A 9,018-nucleotide genomic window follows, 5' to 3' on the forward strand; every position below is an offset into this window, starting at 1 on the left:
TTAGGGTGTACCCAGTAGCACCCAGTAGGTGATAGACTTTATGGTGCACCCAGTAGGTGATAGAGTTTAGGGTGTACCCAGTAGGTGACAGACTTTATGGTGCACCCAGTAGGTGATAGAGTTTAGGGTGTACCCAGTAGGTGATAGAGTTTAGGGTGTACCCAGTAGGTGATAGAGTTTATGGTGTACCCAGTAGGTGATAGAGTTTAGGGTGTACCCAGTAGCACCCAGTAGGTGACAGATTTTATGGTGCACCCAGTAGGTGATAGAGTTTATGGTGCACCCAGTAGGTGATAGAGTTTAGGGTGTACCCAGTAGGTGACAGACTTTATGGTGCACCCAGTAGGTGATCGAGTTTAGGGTGTACCCAGTAGGTGATAGAGTTTAGGGTGTACCCAGTAGGTGATAGATTTTAGGGTGTACCCAGTAGGTGATAGAGTTTAGGGTGTACCCAGTAGGTGATAGAGTTTATGGTGTACCCAGTAGGTGATAGAGTTTAGGGTGTACCCAGTAGGTGACAGACTTTATGGTGCACCCAGTAGGTGATAGAGTTTAGGGTGTACCCAGTAGGTGATAGTTTAGGGTGCACCCAGTAGGTGATAGACTTTATGGTGCACCCAGTAGGTGATAGAGTTTAGGGTGTACCCAGTAGGTGATAGAGTTTAGGTAATAGACTTTATGGTGCACCCAGTAGGTGATAGAGTTTAGGGTGTACCCAGTAGGTGACAGACTTTATGGTGCACCCAGTAGGTGATAGAGTTTAGGTGTACCCAGTAGGTGATAGAGTTTAGGTGTACCCAGTAGGTGATTTAGATTTAGAGTTTAGGGTGTACCCAGGTGACAGATTTTAGGTGATAGAGTTTAGGTGTACCCAGTAGGTGATAGAGTTTATGGTGACAGACTTTATGGAGCAGGTGATAGAGTTTAGGTGTACCCAGATAGAGTTTAGGGTGTACAGACTTTATGGTGCACCCAGTAGGTGATAGAGTTTAGGGTGTACCCAGTAGGTGATAGTTTAGGGTGCACCCAGTAGGTGATAGACTTTATGGTGCACCCAGTAGGTGATAGAGTTTAGGGTGTACCCAGTAGCACCCAGTAGGTGATAGACTTTATGGTGCACCCAGTAGGTGATAGAGTTTAGGGTGTACCCAGTAGGTGACAGACTTTATGGTGCACCCAGTAGGTGATAGAGTTTAGGGTGTACCCAGTAGGTGATAGAGTTTAGGGTGTACCCAGTAGGTGATAGATTTTAGGGTGTACCCAGTAGGTGATAGAGTTTAGGGTGTACCCAGTAGGTGATAGAGTTTATGGTGTACCCAGTAGGTGATAGAGTTTAGGGTGTACCCAGTAGCACCCAGTAGGTGACAGATTTTATGGTGCACCCAGTAGGTGATAGAGTTTATGGTGCACCCAGTAGGTGATAGAGTTTAGGGTGTACCCAGTAGGTGACAGACTTTATGGTGCACCCAGTAGGTGATAGAGTTTAGGGTGTACCCAGTAGGTGATAGAGTTTAGGGTGTACCCAGTAGGTGATAGATTTTAGGGTGTACCCAGTAGGTGATAGAGTTTAGGGTGTACCCAGTAGGTGATAGAGTTTATGGTGTACCCAGTAGGTGATAGAGTTTAGGGTGTACCCAGTAGCACCCAGTAGGTGACAGACTTTATGGTGCACCCAGTAGGTGATAGAGTTTAGGGTGTACCCAGTAGCACCCAGTAGGTGATAGAGTTTATGGTGCACCCAGTAGGTGATAGAGTTTAGGGTGTACCCAGTAGGTGACAGACTTTATGGTGCACCCAGTAGGTGATAGAGTTTAGGGTGTACCCAGTAGGTGATAGAGTTTAGGGTGTACCCAGTAGGTGATAGAGTTTAGGGTGTACCCAGTAGCACCCAGTAGGTGACAGACTTTATGGTGCACCCAGTAGGTTATAGAGTTTAGGGTGCACCCAGTAGGTGATAGAGTTTAGGGAGCACCCAGTAGGTGATAGAGTTTAGGGAGCACCCAGTAGGTGACAGACTTTATGGTGCACCCAGTAGGTGATAGAGTTTAGGGTGCACCCAGTAGCACCCAGTAGGTGATAGAGTTTAGGGTGTACCCAGTAGCATCCAGTCGGTGATAGAGTTTAGGGTGCACCCAGTAGGTGATAGAGTTTATGGTGCACCCAGTTTTTGTATAGTAGTAAACTGTATTGTGGTGGGGGGAACACAGTAGTCAAACGTATGTTGAATTTCTCTTGACAGACATTGACCCTGAGCTGAAATAGTGATCCATTAATACCCAAGCGATGGTGTGAGGAGGACAAAGAGGAGGAATGACATCCCTTCTTTCTGGGGAAGAGAGAGTAAAGTCTAACATCCCTGTTTTCTCAGAGCAGTCAAAATCTCTGGACTGTTTCCTGTCTGGGTCCTTCCCATCCCTCCAAGTGGAGGAACACAGGAAGTAACTACCCTCTAGGTGCTCTGAATGTCAGAATGCGGTGAGGACATTGCTCGGGGGCCTGATTCATGTTATCATCACACTCCAAAGCTTCACACGTTCCCCTCGCTCATCTCCCACGCTGGAGCTAGGAGCCTTAGGGGCCAGTGACATCACCAGGAAAATGACCCTCTCTTCCTGCTTTACTGTGACTAGAGTACAGCCACTGGCTAAGTAGAGAAAGAGAGGAGAGGGGTGTGGTAGGTTCTGAGAAGTGGAAATCTAGGGGCTTAGAGAAACCAATCAACTCAATTTGATTGGTTGGAAATGCACATGCTTATGACGCACATGCTTGATGATTACTGTGTTGTCACTTCTCATGCTTGATGATTACTGTGTTGTCACTTCTCATGCCTGATTACTGGGTTGTCACTTCACATGCTTGATGATTACTGTGTTGTCCCTTCTCATGCTTGATGATTACTGTGTTGTCACTTCTCATGCTTGATGATTACTGTGTTGTCACTTCTCATGCTTGATGATTACTGCGTTGTCACTTCACATGCCTGATGATTACTGTGTTGTCACTTCTCATGCTTGATGATTACTGTGTTGTCACTTCGCATGCCTGATGATTACTGTGTTGTCACTTCTCAGGCCTGATGATTACTGTGTTGTCACTTCGCATGCCTGATGATTACTGTGTTGTCACTTCTCATGCTTGATGATTACTGTGTTGTCACTTCTCAGGCCTGATGATTACTGTGTTGTCACTTCGCATGCCTGATGATTACTGTGTTGTCACTTCTCATGCCTGATGATTACTGTGTTGTCACTTCTTAGCAAGACTTTAAACATTTACATTTAAGTCATTTAGCAGACGCTCTTATCCAGAGCGACTTACAAAGGCTGACTGTTGTGATTTACAGTATAAAGTCAAATTCATTCCGAGATGGACTCTGTTGAACATAAAGGCGTGTCTGTTGTCTTCTTGGAGTATTTGACACAGAAGTACAAATGTTTGTTTTAAAAGACAACATCAGCATATGCTTACAAACGATGTGCAAACAAAGGGATTAAGTGACTCTGATAAATCAACTTGTTTTTGTATCTGGTGAGTCACAGGCCTGAGACCTGAAGTCATCTTTTGGATGGAACAACATTGTGCTTGAACACATCTTGGTTTGGTTACCCGCTCTGATGTAGGCATTAAAATCGGAAACACGCCGGATTTTTCCCTTAGCGTACGCCTTGGTGACTCCAAACATGGCATAACATTTACGTTTCCGAGATATCCTGGGATGTTGAGTCGCATGCAGACCCTCATAAGGAAGAGTACCTGACAGGATGTTACAGAGGCTGTATGAGTGACATAAAAACCAGCTGTTACATTCGCCACTCCTAGCTAGCACAGAGCAGAGACATGGAGCTCTATGATGTCATCCGGAACACTCTCATTCTCACTGTGTAATGGAAAGAATTCTGGCATCACTCGGCTTTTTACAGAAACATACAGTCATTTGACAGTGTGACTTGGAGAATTTACACATGCTCCAATTGGGACCATTTTCTCAGCCCCACAAAATACAATTACCCACAGCACTTGTCACGCTTGTTGGATGCTTCTGAAGTCATCCGTTGACTGCACCTTCATAATCTCGAAATGAGGTACTCTTGTGGGCCTAATAACTTACATCATTAGAGGGAATGTTCTGTTTTGGGGGGGGGGTTAAGCTATTGTAATGGGAAGAAAACGAGTGATGTAGAAATATGCCAAGTCATCCTCAATCAAAGGCATGTTGATAAACTGCAGATATTTACCCTTTGTCTATGGTGACATAATAATTAGGAATGACAGGCTACGCAGTTGTTCTACATTAAGAATGAAAGATCTCAGTGTTTCTTTGGGTATAAATATTAATAAAAATGTGTGCAATGGTAGATTGTCCTTATGTTACTTGGGTGGGGGGGGGGTTGAACAGTTTGAACAGCCTTACCATCAGAAAAATAGAGGAAATAAAATACATGAATCTCCGGTACGTAAAACTATAAGAATTATAGGGTTAAATAAATAAACATCTAGGATTTTGTATTCTAGCATAAATCAAATCAAATCACATGTATTTCTATAGCCCTTCTTACATCAGCTGATATCTCAAAGTGCTGTACAGAAACCCAGCCTAAAATCCCAAACAGCAAGCAATGCAGGTGTAGAAGCACGGTGGCTAGGAAAAACTCCTAGAAAGGCCAAAACCTAGGAAGAAACCTAGAAAGGAACCAGGCTATGAGGGGTGGCCAGTCCTCTTCTGGCTGTGCCGGGTGGAGATTATAACAGAACTTGGCCAAGATGTTCAAATGTTCATAAATGACCAGCATGGTCAAATAATAATAATCACAGTAGTTGTCAAGGGTGCAGCAAGTCAGCACCTCAGGAGTAAATGTCAGTTGGCTTTTCATAGCCGATCATTAAGAATATCTCTACCGCTCCTGCTGTCTCTAGAGAGTTGAAAACAGCAGGTCTGGGACAGGTAGCACGTCCGGTGATCAGGTCAGGGTTCCATAGCCGCAGGCAGAACAGTTGAGACTGGAGCAGCAGCATGGCCAGGTGGACTGGGGACAGCAAGGAGTCATCATGCCAGGTAGTCCTGAGGCATGGTCCTAGGGCTCAGGTCCTCCGAGAGAGAGAAAGAAAGAGAGAATTAGAGAGAGCATACTTAAATTCACACAAGACAGGAGAAGTACTCCAGATATAACAAACTGACCCTAGCCCCTCAACACATAAACTACTGCATCATAAATACTGGAGGCTGAGACAGGAGGGGTCAGGAGACACTGTGGCCCCATTTGATGATACCCCCGGAGAGGGCCAAACAGGAACCCCACCCACTTTGCCAAAGCACAGCCCCCACACCAATAGAGGGATATCTTCAACCACCAACTTATCATCCTGAGACAAGGCCGAGTATAGCCCACAAAGATATCCGCCAAGGCACAACCCAAGGGGGGAGCGCCAACCCAGACAGGAAGATCACGACAGTGACTCAACCCACTCAAGTGAAGCACCCCTCCTAGGGACGGCATGAAAGAGCACCAGTAAGCCAGTGACTCAGCCCCTGTAAAAGGGTTAGAGGCAGAGAATCCCAGTGGAGAGAGGGGAACCGGCCAGGCAGAGACAGCAAGGGCGGTTCGTTGCTCCAGAGCCTTTCCGTTCACCTTCACACTTCTGGGCCAGACTACACTCAATCATATGACCCAATTAAGAGATGAGTCTTCAGTACAGACTTAAAGGTTGAGACTGAGTCTGCGTCTCTCACATGGGTAGGTAGACCATTCCATAAAAATTGAGCTCTATAGGAGAAAGCCCTGTCTCCATCTGTTTGCTTAGAAATTATAGGGACAATTAGGAGGCCTGAATCTTGTGACCGTAGCGTGTAGGTATGTATTCCAGGACCAAATTGGAAAGATAGGTAGGAGCAAGCCCATGTAATGCTTTGTAGGTTAGCAGTAAAACCTTGAAATCAGCCCTTGCCTTAACAGGAAGCCAGTGTAGGGAGGCTAGCACTGGAATAATATGATCAAATTAGTTGGTTCTAGTCAGGATTCTAGCCGTATTTAGCACTAACTGAAGTTTATTTGGTGCTTTATCCGGGTAGCCGGAAAGTAGAGCATTGCAGTAGTCTAACCTAGAAGTAAAAAAAAGCATGGATTCATTTTTCTGCATCATTTTTGGATAGAAAGTTTCTGATTTTTGCAATGTTACGTAGATGGAATCTTGATATGTTTGCCAAAAGAATGATCAGGGTCCAGAGTAATTCCGAGGTCCTTCACAGTTTTATTTGAGACGACTGTACAACCATCAAGATTAATTGTCAGATTCAACAGAAGATCTCTTTGTTTCTTGGGACCTAGAACAAGCATCTCTGTTTTGTCCGAGTTTAAAAGCTGAAAGTTTGCAGCCATCCACTACCTTATGTCTGAAACACATGCTTCTAGCGAGGGCAATTTTGGGGCTTCATCCATGTTTCATTGAAATGTACAGGTGTGTGTCATCCGCAGTGAAAGTTAACATGATGTTTTCGAATGACATCCCCAAGAGGTAAATGAGATTTGCAATATGTAACAAAACCAGAATAGCATTACACAGAGATATATTACACAGTGATGGATGAGTAGATTAAGTAATGCAGAATACCTGTGGTTGCTTTGAATCAATAGCCGTGAATGATGGGGTTGTAGTCGGTTATCTATTAGCTAGAAAACAGGCCAATTCCAGTGACTGGTGCAGATGCAGCAGCCATAATCTGTTTACCTTTGTCCACCCCGAGGCACTGCAGTGCGGAACAGATGTTAGCAGATGTTATGAGCCAGGTTCCATGTGACATAAAAGAGTGACATTTTAGCCGCTAAAACCCAATCCACACAGGAACACTATAATGACATTGTGGATATGCAGAGACCTAGAGCGCCCTCTAGTTTGAACTCTTTTAATGATTCAACACCTTTATCCAGTGGGAACGCATTCTAGTCATACTGTAACTAACCATCCTCTTACATGAACTCCTGCTCCCTCTGATGCATTACCTGTCTAAGGAGCTGTTTTTTTTGCGCTCAAGGCGACCTGGAGCATTACAGCAACTCTCTCTGGGTCAAATAATGAACAACCCTAAACTATGAAATAACCTGCTAGTCTCTTTACGAAGAGGACCTGAGAGAAAACAGCCGGCCTGTAAAGAGCAGCTATCGCCCCCTCCATTCCCCTTCCCGCCCTCTACTCTCATATCTTACTCTCTTCCTTTCTCTTCCTGCCTTCAAAACTCTCAACGTTCCCAAGAGATCCCACCTTTATTCCTGCAGTTTGTTTCCTTCTGCGGACTTACCTAACATGATCTTGGCAACGGACCACGGCCAATAATCCCTGGTGTGGGAGAGAGGTGGTGGGTGTACGCTACGTCTTCTCCACTCCTCTTCCACTCCTCTTCCACTTCTGCCCTGGAGGTGGTGGGTGTACGCTACGTCTTCTCCACTCCTCTTCCACTCCTCTTCCACTTCTGCCCTGGAGGTGGTGGGTGTACGCTACGTCTTCTCCACTCCTCTTCCACTTCTGCCCTGGAGGTGGTGGGTGTACGCTACGTCTTCTCCACTGCTCTTCCACTTCTGCCCTGGAGGTGGTGGGTGTACGCTACGTCTTCTCCACTCCTCTTCCACTCCTCTTCCACTTCTGCCCTGGAGGTGGTGGGTGTTCTCCACTCCTCTTCCACTCCTCTTCCACTTCTGCCCTGGAGGTGGTGGGTGTTCTCCACTCCTCTTCCACTTCTGCCCTGGAGGTGGTGGGTGTACGCTACGTCTTCTCCACTCCTCTTCCACTTCTGCCCTGGAGGTGGTGGGTGTACGCTACGTCTTCTCCACTCCTCTTCCACTCCTCTTCCACTTCTGCCCTGGAGGTGGTGGGTGTACGCTACGTCTTCTCCACTCCTCTTCCACTTCTGCCCTGGAGGTGGTGGGTGTACGCTACGTCTTCTCCACTCCTCTTCCACTCCTCTTCCACTTCTGCCCTGGAGGTGGTGGGTGTACGCTACGTCTTCTCCACTCCTCTTCCACTTCTGCCCCGGAGGTGGTGGGTGTACGCTACGTCTTCTCCACTCCTCTTCCACTCCTCTTCCACTTCTGCCCTGGAGGTGGTGGGTGTACGCTACGTCTTCTCCACTCCTCTTCCACTCCTCTTCCACTTCTGCCCTGGAGGTGGTGGGTGTACGCTACGTCTTCTCCACTCCTCTTCCACTTCTGCCCTGGAGGTGGTGGGTGTACGCTACGTCTTCTCCACTCCTCTTCCACTTCTGCCCTGGAGGTGGTGGGTGTACGCTACGTCTTCTCCACTCCTCTTCCACTCCTTCCACTTCTGCCCTGGAGGTGGTGGGTGTACGCTACGTCTTCTCCACTCCTCTTCCACTCCTTCCACTTCTGCCCTGGAGGTGGTGGGTGTACGCTACGTCTTCTCCACTCCTCTTCCACTCCTTCCACTTCTGCCCTGGAGGTGGTGGGTGTACGCGACGTCTTCTCCACTCCTCTTCCACTTCTGCCCTGGAGGTGGTGGGTGTACGCTACGTCTTCTCCACTCCTCTTCCACTCCTTCCACTTCTGCCCTGGAGGTGGTGGGTGTACGCGACGTCTTCTCCACTCCTCTTCCACTTCTGCCCTGGAGGTGGTGGGTGTACGCTACGTCTTCTCCACTCCTCTTCCACTTCTGCCCTGGAGGTGGTGGGTGTACGCTACGTCTTCTCCACTCCTCTTCCACCTCTGCCCTGGAGGTGGTGGGTGTACGCTACGTCTTCTCCACTCCTCTTCCACTTCTGCCCTGGAGGTGGTGGGTGTACGCTACGTCTTCTCCACTCCTCTTCCACTTCTGCCCTGGAGGTGGTGGGTGTACGCTACGTCTTCTCCACTCCTCTTCCACTCCTTCCACTTCTGCCCTGGAGGTGGTGGGTGTACGCTACGTCTTCTCCACTCCTCTTCCACTCCTTCCACTTCTGCCCTGGAGGTGGTGGGTGTACGCTACGTCTTCTCCACTCCTCTTCCACTTCTGCCCTGGAGGTGGTGGGTGTACGCT

General features: G+C 47.5%; 1 long non-coding RNA gene across 1 annotated transcript; it reads right to left on the reverse strand.

The window, feature by feature from the left end:
* Positions 1-2,527: 2,527 nt before the first annotated feature.
* On the reverse strand, positions 2,528-7,435 carry LOC115131282 (uncharacterized). The gene is made up of 3 exons (XR_003863931.2): positions 7,292-7,435; positions 6,607-6,742; positions 2,528-5,086 (listed from the first exon to the last, which is right to left on the reverse strand). It is a non-coding gene; the product is annotated as an uncharacterized LOC115131282 (long non-coding RNA).
* Positions 7,436-9,018: the final 1,583 nt, after the last annotated feature.

This window comes from Oncorhynchus nerka, linkage group LG1 (genome assembly GCF_034236695.1).
Source record: "Oncorhynchus nerka isolate Pitt River linkage group LG1, Oner_Uvic_2.0, whole genome shotgun sequence".
NCBI lineage: Eukaryota > Metazoa > Chordata > Actinopteri > Salmoniformes > Salmonidae > Oncorhynchus > Oncorhynchus nerka.